At 37.8% G+C, this 16,262-nt stretch overlaps 1 protein-coding gene across 4 annotated transcripts in view; it reads left to right on the top strand.

Annotated features, from left to right (window-relative positions):
- The window catches only part of ANGPT1 (angiopoietin 1), a 278,627-nt gene that overhangs the window by 228,703 nt on the left and 33,662 nt on the right, over positions 1–16,262 (top strand). The window lies entirely within an intron of this gene.

The following is a 16,262-nucleotide window of genomic DNA, read 5'->3' as shown; positions in this document are numbered from 1 at the left end:
GGCTATGCTAAAGCCTCATTCTGGAAGAGATTCCACATGAAGAGATGAATACGGTGTTTAAACAAAATTACCAAAAAAAAAAAAATACTTGAAAGTAATTTGGCCATTAAACATCTTTTTGTACAAAGTTTATTTTTGGCCAAGATCTTTATTGGGAAGCAGTTTTATGTAATGGGTAAAATATTGTATTGGGAATCAAGAGACATGAACTCCAGACTTGGATCTGTAGTTACTTTTCTGAATGACCTTGGACAAGTTACTTCACTTTTCCAAGTTTCAGGTCCTCAGAAGTAAAATGAGGATGTAAGGATGAAGTCTTTTTAATTCCAAAATCCTTTTTTTCAATCATTAAAGTATTCCCATGCCATGTGTATATTTCAAGGACAAAAATCAGTGTGGATTGAAAAGAATTCTCTTGAGCCTCCCACGTAAATTTCAGCCTTGCATTTTCGTAGGTATTGCAAAACTTGTTTCACTTTTTAGTGAAGTGTTTTTCATTTCTCTGATCCTCTGGGCTCCATTGTCCTGGCTGGAACCAGTAGCAGATGTGTTGAAATACTAAGAGGAAATTTATTTCTTACAGCAGTTCTGGACTGATCAAGGTAGGCAAAAAAATATATAGGGAATCTCCTGGCAGTTTCTACCCTCTTGAATTTTTAGCCTAGATATCAAACCTAAGGCTTTAAGTAGTTTTATTTGTATTTTCAAATAATTTCTCCAACTTGGGAGGTGTATTACTTTTATTTAGACTACGATTTTTGTTGTGGTTATACTTCCTAAAACAGAGAAGGAATTTTTGTTTGTTTGTTTTGCGGTACGCGGGCCTCTCACTGCTGTGGCCTCTCCCATTGCGGAGCACAGGCTCCGGATGCGCAGGCTCAGCAGCCATGGCTCACGGGCCCAGCCGCTCCGCGGCATGTGGGATCTTCCCGGACCAGGGCACGAACCCATGTCCCCTGCATCAGCGGGCGGACTCTCAACCACTGCGCCACCAGGGAAGCCCAGAAGGAATTGTTTTATTCAACAAAATTTGTATTTTATACTCCTTGACTGAGATGAAATATTCAAGAGGGAGAAGGCATGGTCCTACGAAGTCACTCTGTACTTTCTTCAGGCCTTATAAAGATCAGGAAATCTCTTGACTTTAATGCGGATTAATGTCAGTCTCTAGAGTCTTAAATTTTTCTAAGATAACAAAAGCAAATGCCTTGGTGCTGCTAGGTCTAAGTATTCCCAGGATTCCAGCTCCAGAATGAGTAATGCTGGGACTCAGACAACTGCTGTCCTAGAAACTTATAGGTTGGCAGAAATCGCTAGAATCAGCTAATGCTGCCTCCAGGAAATAATCTAGGGAGATGTCCTGTGATCCCACTGCTGGGGGTCCTTCTAAATGTTGGCCACCACTGAAAAGATGAAGGCTCTATCTTCAATGAAGAAAATATTTGTTATTTTCTATTCTGTGCTATCCTAGGGTAAAATATCCAGAGATATTTCAGTACAGTCATGTACGTGTGTGTTCACACATGTCTATACTCGTGTGTGATGGGGCTAGGGGAAGGGATAGACAGTAGACAGACAAACAGGCAATTACAATGCCATGAACATAGTGAGTTTGGAGATAAAGACAAGTGTGGCATGAATAGGGGGACCTAGCCAATTTTAGGGGCTTGGGAAGGCCTCCAAGGGGTAACCTAAGTTGACATAAAAATGACAAATTGGACTTAGCTGAAGAAATAGTTCAAGTTGGAGATCAAAGAGTGAATAGCATATGTGAAAGCTTGTAAGTGAGACCCAGCATGTCTTGTTTGGCAAACTGCAAGTAGTAAGGTGTTGTTTAAGCACAGAGTATAAAGGGATAACGATGAAGTATGATGCTAAGAGCAAAGAGGAGAGCCAGACAACTAGTAATATGTGAGAGACTTAGGACTTAGCCTCTAAGGGCAGCCCATCTGCATAGTCTTTTCTCACATCCCAATCAATTTTTTTTTCACTCAGTGTTTTTATTACTCTGTTCAATAAATATGAGTAACAACAATGTGCAAGACACGTGGGTGAGACAAATCCACAAAACTCAACCCGTATCCTTCAAGAGCTTAACATCTTTCCTGACTTGATTTTCTTTATCCTTTAAGTCTTAGCTCAGACTGTAGAGCTCTGCTTTTTATATTGGGTAAGGAGCCCCTTCTGTGTGCTCTCCCTGTGCTCTGTGCCTGCCTTTATCAAAGTCCTTATCACACGGGGTTGTAATGGGCTATTCTTTCTTATTAAACTGCCACCTCTAGGAGGGCAGGGACCTCTCCACAATGCTTGGCATACGTCTGGAAAGGAAGCACTTTCTAATAAATATATGAAAGACACATCAACAAAGGTATCTTTTGTGCATTCAGCAAACACAACTGATTACTATATGACAGTTATTGATATAGATGCTAGAAATTCGGAGATCAAGTCAAATTCCTGCCCTCAGAGGTTTATGGAATAGAATGGAAGCATATGACAGTTTCCATGTAAGGTTTTTAATAAAGTGCTGTGTCCTTTAGTTTCTTGGATTGTTGCTTGGATGGGATTCATTTCCCTGATCTATTCAACTGCAGTCTCTTCTGTTTATTTATTTTTTACCTGTAAAAGTTAGGCAAAAATTTCTATATTGCATCATGCCAAGCAAATGAAATAAAATAAACACACAGCATACCTTATTCCCTAGGCCAATTAATCCTGGAAAAGGATGCTGTGTTGCTGTCACCAGTAAGTAGTTTGTGGGCTACAAGGACTAGGTACTCTGCCTGCAATTTTGATAGCGGCCACTTGGTGACAGTAAACGTTGATATTTTTAGAACTCACGGTTAAATGACTGAGAGCTTATCAGAAAGTACGAGATTCAGTTAATTATATTTTTTGAGTAAAAAATTTTTAAATAATGAAAATGACAATATAAAATATTGACTACCCTGTAACTAATACAGTGCTTTTTCTGTCTAGATGATCTGTTTCTTTTCGAGAGCCTTTACTCATTTCAACCAGAAGCACTTATAAAACCATTTAAAATAATCATGACAAGTATCAACAAATATCAACATTAAATGCTCAACTATAAATTCTGTGCCGATAGTATCATCATAACAATCAACTTTAACTAATATTAATCGAGCATTTACTCCGTGCCAAATATTTGCAAAGTGCTTTGATGTGTCTCTTTTGGTACTAACACTACAAATGCCAGTGCTTATGCTGGCCTGTTCATTCTCTTTTGAAAGAATCAAAAGTGCTATTTTATTACCTGCCTCAATTAGAAGCTCAGCTAAACACCTGGATAAAGAATAATTTTAGTCTTATTCATTTTTAGGCTGCAAGTGAAAAACACTTCTTTTCCCTCACATGTGCTTATGATCAATTCTAGAGAGAATTTTCCAGATCTGAAGATCAGAAGTCATTATATAAACAACTGGAGGTCACAACATTGTTATAAAATAATTATTTTAATGAACTATGCTTTAAAAATAGCAGATGTGTTAAAGATCAAATGAATAGTTTGTACCTGTTTATAATCTGATTTTTAAACTACACCTAGTATTCTTTCTTAGCAGAATAATTACATCTGAATATTGTATGCTTCTGTAACATCACCTAACCTAGAACACATGCTGATAATTAAAGACATTAAGTCAATATTTCCTTGGCTTGTTAATAAATAATAATTATTAAATATGTAGTTGTCCAATATTCATAATTATTTTATTTCTCTCTTAACTGGATATGGTTTTGCTTTAATTTACGTAACTTCACTAAAATTACTCTCTTACAATTCTTTTGAAATCAGAGTCTGCATTCATTCATTTATCCAGCCAGCCAGCCACCAAATTTTTATCATGTTGCTGTTATTTGCCTGGTACTACTCAATTATTTCCAAACTTGAGTGTGCATAAAGTCAACTAAGATGTTTGTCTAAAGTGTAGACTTTTGAATCTCACATCCAGAGATTCTGATCCTGGGATAGAACCTAGGTTATCTCAAGCCTACCAAGTATGCCCAGGTGATGCTGATGCAGAAATAACACTTTAATGACACTAAAAGGACACATCATCCTTGCTGGTCTTGTGGAGCTAATAGTCGAAGGGAAGGAAGGAAACATGGGAGGGATAGTTGGCTTAAAGTAAAAGTTTCAGCTGCAGTATGTTTTAGCATGCCTGTTTGGTTTTTTGTTTTGTACTGTTTTGGTTTTTGATCAAGGAATCATAGACCTTTTCAAAAATTTGCTGGAGCTATGCATCTTCTCCCCAGAATAAATGAACAAGCACAAAATTTTGCTCACATTTATGTATGATTCAGCTCCACAATAAGAACTCTTGGAATTAGGCTATAGTTGGGCACTAAAGAAAAGCGGTGAACTTGGCTGGGGTTGAGGATGGATTGGGGTACATTGGAGGAGACTGAAGGGGACCAGGAAAGGCTTCGTGGAGGAAATTCTTGATTATTTGTGAAGTATGAGTAAGTTCTCATGAGGCATATGTGGAGGATGGTGGTAGGAGGGAAGTCTTGAGATTCCAGCCAGAAGGAGCAATGTGGACAAAGACCCAGAGGTGGGAGAGAGCCTGCCTTAGTTAGACAAAAGCAAGTGTCTTGTATGTAGAGGTTCGCTGTGCTACAGAAAACGAAGGCCATATTACATGATAAGGAGTTTGGACTGTGTCTCACATTAATTGTGGAGAGAAATAAGCACACTGATGACTTTGGTCAACAGAAGAATCTGTTTATGCATGCTGGAGCCTTATTTGCAGAACTTATAGCAACACGTTGTCCAAGTACAACAAGAGAAAGTATTTCCTCTTTGCAAAAAACCTCAAGAGTGTTTCTCAATGGTTTTCAGCCTTCTACTCACCCTTTCCTCTTCCTCTGTCTTCCCTTAGGGGATCCTGGAAATAAAGGTTCTTGCTGCTTTTTAAACAGAAATAAAAATGAGAACAAATCTACCTCCCTTGAACTTGTTTACACACACACACACAAAAAAAATTACCAGTTTCAATCGTAAGTTTTACAAGGTCCTGACTTAATTTTTAGTAAAAAAGCAAACCCATAAACTCTCTGAGATGGCTGTCAGCCTGGTCTTTTAGGCACCAGAAGAGGTCTGGTCAGTGAGCCACTCGCTCGGAACTGATTCTGTCAGCCACACGTGACGCCAAGGGAACTGAAATAAGTTTAAGGGACTGTGTGTTCTTTACAGGGGTCTTTAGTGCCATGTAATTCATTTGGCACTCTTTTTATGTATCCTTAGAAAAGGGAGAAATACTAGAAGAACGTTATTTTTATTTAGAACTAAAAACAGAGAATCACTACAGTGTATATTTCTGAACTTTGAGAAGTATGGTTTCATTGTCACAGCTTTCATGAAAATCTTTTTTTTTTTAATGTATGGAGTAGAGTGTACTCTTTCAGCACTGTGCAAAAGCACTCAGAGACAATAGAGTGTGAGTTCACTATCTTTTTTTATGGAGGAAGAATTTATCATGAATTTTGAACAAATGCAATCATCATATCACTGAGAAAAACTGAGAACTGTATTTTACTGGGGTTTTGAAACGAGTCGCTGTTAACAATGTATCGTGTGTCAAGAGTTTGAGAATACCTGGGTGGTTGATAAACTCATTTTCATCAAAGTTCTACATTATATTAATATTTGTAAGTCAAGGAAGGGACGTTAAAATATATGTTGTCAAAACTTAGATGAAAAATTTAAACATGTATAATGAAAGCTAATACTATATAAAACAATCATAATAGAACCAGGGAATTAGTGAAACTGGGTTCTCTGAAGTTTCTCATTATTTGGGACTGAGGTTTTCTATAACTCTGGAAATGTATCTTTCTTAATCACAACACAAATTCCCATGACCCTTGCTATCTCAGGCACTTTTCACACTTGCACATCTTCCACTAAACATGTTCAAAGTTATCTATCAAATTACATATCTACATCAGGGCTTCCGAAGCTTAAGAAGCAAATAAGGTACTCCTTCTTAAATAATAGTTAGATTAATACACTACACAAATTCTGGGGATTCCCCAATGATTCAATTCCATTTGAGAACAAATGATGCCAATTAAGGAAGACAGTGTCATAAAGGAAACTTTCAGGAAGTAAAGATGCGAATTAAAGGATAGGTTGGAACGGGTGATCGTTTCAGGGATTTTTCCAAGTACCAATTACGAGTAAAGAAAGGGAAAAAAATACACGTGCTGCATATATGGAATCTTAAAAAAAACGATACTGATGAACCTAGTGGCAGGGCAGGAAAAAGACGCAGACATAGAGAACAGACTTGAGGACACAGTGGGGGAAGGGGAAACTGGGATGAAGTGAGAGAGTAACATTGACATATGTACACTACCAAATGTAAAATGGATGGCTAGTGGGAAGCAGCCACATAGCACAGGGAGATCAGCTCGGTGCTTTGTGTCCACCTAGAAGGGTGGGAGGGAGGCTCAAGAGGGAGAGGATATGGGGATATATGTATCCTTATAGCTGATTCACTTTGTTGTACAACAGAAACCAACACAACATTGTAAAGCAATTATACTCCAATAAAGATATTAAAAAAAAATACACGTGCTGGATTCAGCCAATAAAGCACCCTATTATGTGGCAAGAAAATCTTAGGATTCTCAAAAGATTGGAATTTTACTTTATTAAAGAATAAATATTTGAATTAAAGGATTGTTATTCAGGCATCTGGGTTCAAATTAATGTAGACCTTAAATTAGGTAGTCAGTCAGCAAAGGGACCCTGGTTTCTTGTTCTTTGTGCATAGTATTCTGCTTGCTCCATATAAAAATGAGGAAAACTTTCAAAGGAAATGGGGCCTATGGATTTGAGAAAATTGATCCTTTTCATCTTGAATTTCTCCAGCTTATTGCCTACATACATGTCTTAATTAGCTCCATGTCTATCTCACTGTTTTCATCACTGTCTGTATGCTTATGTATGTCTATCAATGTCATATACATTTTGCTTGTTTAATTCAGACTTATTCATATAGCTCATGTTTACCGTGCTTCTGTGTAGTTTATAGTTATTGGTTAGGGAAGTTTGGTTTCTTTGTTTAATTTTTTATTAATATTCATAAGTACTCTACACGTGACAGTCTTTTCAAGGCTTTATATGTATTACTTCATTTAGTTATCACAACAATATTAGAAGGACATTACTATTATGAGAGTCATTTTACAGATGAGGCAACTGAGGGTCAGAAAGGATAAGAGCTACACTCTAAACCCAGACAATTAAGCTCCAAACTGTTCTGTTATACTATCTCCTGAGTTCTATAGACACACATATGCAAATACAATGACACAGTCCTACTCTTTAGAAGTTAATGTTGTATATTTTTTTGTGTGTGTGTGGGAGTGGGGAGATAAAAGGAGGAAAATTTTGTTTGATGACTTTATTGGCAGTTATTTTCTTCATTCATACTTACTTTGTACCAAACCACGTATATCTTCTTTTTTTTTTTTTTTTTTTTTTTGCCATACACGGGCCTCTTACTGTTGTGGCCTCTCCCGTCGTGGAGCACAGGCCATGGCTCACGGGCCCAGCTGCTCCGCGGCATGTGGGATCGTCCCGGACAGGGGCACGAACCCGTGTCCCCTGCATCGGCAGGCGGACTCTCAACCACTGCGCCACCAGGGAAGCCCTACCTATATCTTCTTGATCTTTATGTCTCTTTAAGTATCTCTCAATCTCTATCACGTCCTTAATTCTTAATTAGTCAAACTGTATGTTATTAGATCTTTTAATCTTCCTACTTACATCCTCTTTTCTTTTGAACGTTTCCTTCTACTTATAGATTCATAACTATGAATGTAGATCATTGTCATACAACTCTCTTGTCGTTGGCATATGTTCGCTCTTTTTTTATAGGTGCACCAACTTTGCTTCATATATTTTCCTATCATTTTCTTACATACTCATTGAAAGGCTATCGCAAATAAGTACGTAATCCGTTCACCTATGGACAATGGAGTAACAGAATGTATCTCCAACATACAAAAAATAGTGTGGCACATAATGACAGATTTATTTAATACAGCCTCCTCCAACAGAGATCACAGTCCTAAGATTCAGCATTGGAAAATAAGCCCTCTGTCCTCTAACAAAGAAGACGGAGGCTTTGAAACAGATCTTTAAAATGAATGCCCTGTTTCTGGAGGGAATTATGCAGTAGAATGGACTCATGTATAGATATATTGGGTTGGTCATAAGATTTGTTCGTTTTCTTCCGTAAGATGGCTCTAGTAGCACTTAGTTGTCTTTGACTTCATTTGAAACAGTTTTGTTAGATTGTATGTGACAGCTGTCATATCAGTGTGCGTTTAAAAAAAGACTTATCAAACTGAATTTTTGTGTAGCCATTTTAATATTGAAGATTAAAAAAAGCAACATTTTTGGCATATTATGCTTTATTATTTCAAGAAAGGTAAAAACGGGGCCGAAACGCAAAAAAGATTTGTGCAATGTATGAAGAAGGTGCTATGACTGATAGAACATGTCAAAAGTGGTTTGCAAAGTTTTGTGCTGGAGATTTCTTGCCGGCCGATGCTCCACAGTCGGGTAGACCAGTTGAACTTGACAGTGATCAAATCGAGACGTTAATTGAGAACAATCAATGTTATACCATTAGGGAGATAGCCGACATCCTCAAAATATCCAAATCAAGCGTTGAAAATCATTTGCACCGGCTTGGTTATGTTCATCACTTTGCTGTTTGTGTTCCACATAAGTTAAGCGAAAAAAACCTTCTTGACCATATTTCTGCATGCGATTGTCTACTTAAACATAACAAAAGCCCTCCGTTTTAAAACAAATTGTGATGGGCGATGAAAAGTGGATACTGTACAATAATGTGGAATGGAAGAGATTGTGGGGCAAGTGAAATGAACCACAGCCAACCACATCAAAGGCCGGTCTTCATCCAAAGAAGGTGATGTTGTGTATATGGTGGGATTGGAAGGGAGTCCTCTATCATGAGCTCCTTCCGGAAAACCAAGCAATTAATTCCAACAGGTACTGCTCCCAGTTAGACCAACTGAAAGCAGCACTCAACGAAAAGCATCAGGAATTAGTTAACAGAAAACACATAATCTTCCATCAGGATAACACAAGACCGCATATTTCTTTGATGACCAGGCAAAAACTGTTACAACTTGGCTGGGAAGTTCTGAATCCTCCGCCATATTCACCAGACATTGCACCTTCGGATTTCCATTTTTTTCGGTCTTTAAAAAATTCTCTTAAGGGAAAAAATTTCAGTTCCCTGGAAGACTGTAAGAGGCACCTGGAACAGTTCTTTGCTCAAAAAGATAAAAAGTTTTGGGAAGATGGAATTATGAAGTTGCCTGAAAAATGGCAGAAGGTAGTGGAACAAAAGGGTGAATACGTTGTTCAATAAAGTTCTTGGTGAAAATGAAAAATGTGTCTTTTGTTTTTACTTAAAAACTGAAGTCACTTTTGGGCCAACCCAATAGATCCCTTTGTCAAACTTGATGGTCTCACTTCTCATATTTGCTTTAATAGATCATTCCATGAGCTATTTCTTCAAATGTCTGGTGGCAACCACAAACTCATTCCATCCTTATTAAAGTGTCCACTGTATGATTTGAGCAGACCATCAGGTCATTAATACTGGACAAATTTCAAATCAGGAGAAAAATGCTCATGGGACTTGAATTGTAAAACATAATTGTATTATTGGAGTTAAAATGTTACTACATAGAAAGAATCTCTTGAGATGAGTAAACCTTAAATTCTAAACAATTTGAACGCTTATTTCATAACTGACTCAATGAATATTTATTTAATGCCTGTCATGTATATTATACATGGAGTTTACAAAGACGGCTAAGAGATGAAGACTTCTCATCAAACGCTTATAGTCCGATGAGGAAGAAAAGGCACATTTATGAAGAGAAATACTACGATAGGCAAAATGAGATATGCCACAAGAGAAGCAATTTATCTGTGCAATGAAAATTTGTAGAAGAAAGAAGAGAAAAGGCTTCCCACATAATATTTTGTCTTGAAAGATTGTTGATTTTGGACTTGGGAGAAAGGGATCAGTTCAGTAAAGTTCTGGTCATTTATAAGCCCAGGATACACTTGCACAGTCCTGAATTAAAGAGAATAAAATGTTTATCTTGAAGATGTTATTTTGAAAACAATTAGAAAACATTGTTTAACTAGAGATAATTTTACTATATTAGGAAAGGCTAATATAGAGTTTGTCTTCCCTTGTGCTAAGATAAAATTTATATTCTTGCCTTTATCTCAAGGCTTCCAGCCTTAGTAGTTCCCACTGTAGAACTCTGTACTTAACAAAAAGGACATTTTATGAAAATAAATAATTTCCAGCTTCAAATGCTAATAGAAAAAAAGGAGTAAAAATCTATCTTAAATGCTTAGTATCTAAATAAGTTCATTGTCTGCCTTTTCACTTGACATTCCCAGCACATTCAAATGACTCATGAATCTCCTTTATTTCTTATCTTTTTTGATCTTAGATAACCTCAATTTAATTGTGCCGTGAATTTCACAGCCCTTTTATTGGAAATATCCTCCTCATCCCTTCCCTAAAGTCCATGTCTTCCACAGCCTCCCAAACTAATCTTTTCCACTAAACGTTTTGAGCAGTTTAGCATCTCCTGAATTTTTCCCTTGCCCTTTTTCCTACAATACTAATTATTTGTATACCTCCCTATGACCTCTTCATAACAGCAAACAAATGCCTAATCTTGCTAGAAGTCTACAGTAAGGCAAACATTGTTTTCTCTCTATATAGCTTGACAAGAGAAATATTGTCTTTACGTTCAGCAAAAGATGTCACCTATATCATTTAAACTCAGTGCTAAAAGACATGCTGTGATATCACTCTTTGCTGGTGCCCAGCCCTTTTAGTAGGGTGGGGGCAGGGCAGGGAGGATGGTTACTGCAGAGACAGCCCTGGAGCAGCAACCAGAAGACGTAACAGTGTTGGGAAACTCCGTCAGATTGAGTCATTGCTACCAGGCTCTGAAAGAGAATCATGGGGGTTATTTTGCATTTTCTTCAAGTGATTGTGAAAAAGACAAACTAGTTCCATATGGTGGCAGGGAGAGAGCTCAGAGCCAAAATAAAATCTGCTCAGCTTGTCAGTATGTGAGACCTTTAAGTTCAGATATCTAAGAGTCTGTCTACTGTTTAAAAGAGCTGAGGCCAAACTTCAATTTGTCAAACATACAACTCCCACTGCCTTGGATAATGAAAGAGACTCCCCTCGCCCCACCCCGAACACAGTGAAGATGTAAAAATGTGAGAAGTAGAGCCATCTCTTAAGTCGACAAAATTAGTGAGAAACTAGATGCCTGGGATTGGCTGCCTATTTTAAAGAAAATAAAGTTATAGAATCACTTGTATGATACAGAGGTCTATTTTGAAACCTACTCTTCCATAATAGAGTGCACTGTTGTCCTACATTCATTAAGAATGTGATTTAGTCCTTTCTAGTTACTGAAGTTTCTGTAAGTGAAAGAAAAGGGAGTAACTATATTTTCATCAAGAATGACTAGAAAATCATGACCAGTTCAGTATGCATGTGTTTCATTTTCCCTTCAGATGCTAATTGAAAAATTAAAAAGCTGACATTCTTTAAAGTCACTGACCAATTGGTACTCATAATTTTTTCCCCCCCTTAATTAGGAAAATGGTTTGAAAAGGATAAATGCCCATGATTCTATTTTGTGGCTGCCTTTTTGGTCACAGTTAATGGTATTTTTTGGAGTTTCTGTGCTGTTGTTATTTTGGGGTTGGTTGTTGTTGTTTTGGCATCCTTCATGTTTTTGTTCCTAAGCCAGATACTTTGCTCTGTAATAACATTTGGTTTTTATCTCCCAACACATCATCCTTCATGTAAACCACATCTACACTGGCTGAACATAAGAAATAAATGTCCAAGATTCTCATGGTGTTATTTTGGGGGAAGCATTCTCTCCAGTGACCCACACTTTAAGTCCTTTTCACCATAGTCATATGCAAAGCTGACTTTGCCCCTTCTGTGTATTGACTTTTCTTTTGTAAAGTGATGTTCCATTATCAGAATAGAGAAAGTCACGGATAGTTAATTATACATATTTTAGAAATTAACCAGAACCATTAATAAAAAGAACCACATAAATATTCTGTTTGAGCCTCAATTCAAATTTTCTTATCTAATTCAAAAAAATACTTGGTATTAGTGAATGGCCAGCTCTTAGTCTGTCCCTATCAGATAACCAGTTACAGTTGTTGGCTTTGGGTCAATAATTGCTGTTCTGTGCTAGGTAAGAAAGAATGAGCCCCTTAACTGTGCAGAGGACCTATCCTTGACTACACTGTTACTCCCAGAATCCTTGTGGGATTCCACAGAAGCACAATTGGGCTCATCTGTAAATTGCTTGAACTAGTGTTGAGAAAAATTATTTCTAAGAAATGCCATCTCTATTTCCCAGTGGAAGAGAACAGCTCTTCCTTAGAAGAGTATAAGCAGCTCCCTGCAACATGTTAAGGATATCAGCATAGAAGGGATGAATACTACTGTATATGAATTACACGTTCTACTCAGTCTTGTATGGTGAAAAAATCCACTGTTCCTCAAAATACTGGTCTCCTCTACTTTTTTTTTTACTGGGATATAATTGACAGATAACATTATATTAGTTTCAGGTATACAGCATAATGATTTAATATATGCATATATGTATATATTGCAAAATAATCACCACAATAAGTCTAGTTAGCATCCATCACCACACATGTTAAATTTTTTTCCTTGAGGTGAAACTTTTCAGATCTATTCTCCTAGCAACTTACCAATATACAACACAGTGTTATTAATTATAATCACCATGTTGTACATTGCATTCCCAGGATTGATTTATTTTGTAACCGGAAGTTCGTACCTTTTGACCACCTACACCCATTTTGCCCACCCTTCACTTCTACTTTTATATCATTGCAACCAGTATGTTCTGGTATTTACATTGCACTATCTTGGGACTCTCTACGCTTCTTCTTCTTGTTTTCAAGATCCCTAATCTGGGCAGGCCCTTAAGGAAATATTTTACACCTTACTTGGCTTTTATTTTTTTTCAAAATAATTTTAGCTGAAGAATTTACCATAAGCATATTTTCATTTTGAATTTGTTCTCTGATATCAGTTGGGTATGCACACAATACAAATAAGTCATTCAATAAAACATAAGAACTAATAAGAAGACATAAGTTTTCTTCATTTATTCTACTCGCGTAATATATCAGACATGTTTTCATATTCTGGAGTCTCTGAGAAAATGAGAACAAAAACAGAACTGGAAAGATCAAGAAGGGTGTATGTGTCTGTGTAATTTTTAATTATTTCAGTTGGTTGACAAGGAAATGGGATGTTGGGTACCTAGCTAACTAAGTGAGATGCAAAAACTATCCTTCTGAAAATATGGCCCAGGTATATTGTGGTTATTAGGGTTATTGATATTTGGGTCTGATTTTACTTGCTACCTTCAGCCTACTGAAAATTGATTATACCAGTCATTAGTTCACATCCATAATTTCTTTATTCAGTGAATGTTGAGCCTTTCCTCAGTATCAGACGCTGTTTGTTCTAGATTCTGGTGATTCAGAGTTGAGTAAGACACAGCTTATGCCTCAAAGAGCTCACAGTTTATTATGAGAGAAGACAAGTAAAAAGACAACTAAAATAAAGCACAATAAGTTTCATCATAAAGGTATCCATCTGATGTTCTTTGAGATCATACTTGAAATGAATCTTAAAGGATGAGTAGGAATTCAGCAGTTACAAAGGCCTTCCAGGGAAGGGCCTTCCTGGGAAAGGGGACAGAGAAATGAGAATGTGATGCTTTGAGAGAACAAGTGTTTGGTAAGCCTGGATGGTTATGTATGTGTGCAGGAAGTAAGAGATGGGAGGTGTGGGGTTGGTGTGGGAGGAAGTAAACAAGGGCTACGTCTTCAGAGTCCTCATAAACCACAATAAGGAACTTGGGCTGTATCTTTCATGTGCTGGGAGAACAACTGAGGGCTTTTAACCAGAGCAGAGGAATGACGATGAGAGACATGTTTTGAATGAGCCACATGGAGAATGGATTTTAGGGGGAAGTGGAAGGAGCTAAGCTCAAGACATGGAGACCAGTTGTAAGACTTTTTTAGTAATACAGAGAAGAGCTGCCAGGACTAGACGACTGACCTTCAAGTCTTGATTAAGTGGATCTGGAAAAATGTCTCCTTTTACTCACAGACCCTAACATACATCGTTGATGAGTTCTGTACTGGTGAAGTTCAGGACAAAACATTGTAGATGTTTATTCTACAATTTATTTTAACCCTACCGTACATACTTGCATACATATTTAGAGATATGTAAAGGCACCCTTAAACTTGGGACAGTTGATGGTATAGTCATACAATAGCTGCCAAATTATGTTGGAGAAGAATATGTAATGACATGGAAACATAGTCATAAAATCATATATGAAAAACTTATTGTTAAAAAGCATGTGAAGTATGATTTCATTTGTGTTTATACATGAGAAGAAACTGTTTTAAAGGGTACAAAATTGACATAAGTGATTACTTCTAGAGTGGTAAATGAGATGGGCCTGTGGGCAGAAACTTTACTGGCACTGTTCAAAATGTTTATAGAATATGATCAGGTATTACATGTATACTTAAATATAAATAATATTTTCTATTTGAAGAAGAAAACAAACAAGGAAAAGACTAAGTGTATATAAACCATAATGTCAAGAGTAGTTATATTTGGAGATGAGATTTGGGTTACTTTTTATTTTCTTTTTGCTTTTCTCTACCTCCTAAATTTATAATTATGCATTCCTGTTGCCTTGGTAACACAAAGAAACCATTGTAAATTATGAAGCTTGAATTATAACCCTCATATAAAAGTATAAACTATATTCAGCACATAGCAGTCACTCAGTTAATATCAACTCAACATTTGTGCTAAATTACCTGCAAAATACAGTGTAGAAAATCACTGTTTCCTGGAAAGTCTATCCCCATTAGTGAGCTTAAAGCTACTGCAGGGAAAATGGTATTGACTTACCTTAAGTCAATAAGAAGGAAAGTCATCACAGTTTATAGAGAATCCAAGAATCAGAGTTGGAATTAGCATCCCTCTTGCAAAAGTGCCTGTGGGCTAAACTTACCCACTCCCGGTGGAGAGGGAGATTTCAGGCCAGCAGAGTCATAGCTACTTAATTTTGTAATCATTCATCTTCCCCCAGACTCTGATTCTGTGTTCACCAAGCAAGCAACTTTCTGATTATAATTTGGCTTTCTATGTGAAACTCCCTCTAAGGAGACCATGAGACTGGGCCCTTTATTTTGACTGTAAATGGAGACCTGACATAAGTCCCCCTTAGTTTTGCAAGTGTATGTCTGTCTCTGAGAGGCTGAGAAAGTTATCAAATTAAAACTGCAGACCAGATCTAGAAGGTGGTGAATTCACCCAGGTAACATGTCCTAGGACTCCCTTTGGTAACCTCTCACCTTACTTTGCCCTGGTGAAACCCACCTCCACATGGGCTGCCTACAACGTAAAATGTGAATTCCCAGTTAGAAATTCTACAGTTTTGCATCACCAGTGACTTTTAGCCTGACTCTCAGAGTTTTAAAATGTAAGGGGGCTTCCCTGGTGGCGCAGTGGTTGAGAGTCCGCCTGCCGATGCAGGGGACATGGGTTCGTGCCCCGGTCCGGGAAGATCCCACATGCCGCGGAGCGGCTGGGCCCGTGAGCCATGGCCGCTGAGCCTGCGCGTCTGGAGCCTGTGCTCCGCAACGGGAGAGGCCACAACAGTGAGAGGCCCGCGTATCGCAAAAAAAAAAAAAAAAAAAAAAAAGTGAGGTTGGGGCTTCCCTGGTGGCGCAGTGGTTGAGAATTCGCCTGCCAGTGCAGGGGACACGGGTTCGTGCTCCGGTCCGGGAGAATCCCACATGCCACGGAGCGGCTGGGCCCGTGAGCCATGGCCGCTGAGCCTGCGCGTCCGGAGCCTGTGCTTCTTAACGGGAGAGGCCACAGCAGTGAGAGGCCCGCGTACCGCAAAAAAAAAAAAAAAAGAAAGAAATGTTTCTAGAGAGTAAAGCAGGGTCTTTGAAGAATGCCATTTTTGAGGTTAAACAGTTGGGGTTTAACTTAGTTTTAGGAATACCACCAGAATGTAGGTCCCTCGAG

Source organism: Phocoena sinus, chromosome 17, assembly GCF_008692025.1.
Source record: "Phocoena sinus isolate mPhoSin1 chromosome 17, mPhoSin1.pri, whole genome shotgun sequence".
Taxonomy (NCBI): domain Eukaryota; kingdom Metazoa; phylum Chordata; class Mammalia; order Artiodactyla; family Phocoenidae; genus Phocoena; species Phocoena sinus.
The sequence above is the reverse complement of the archived record's forward strand: the minus strand, read 5'-3'. Positions and strand labels throughout refer to the sequence as shown.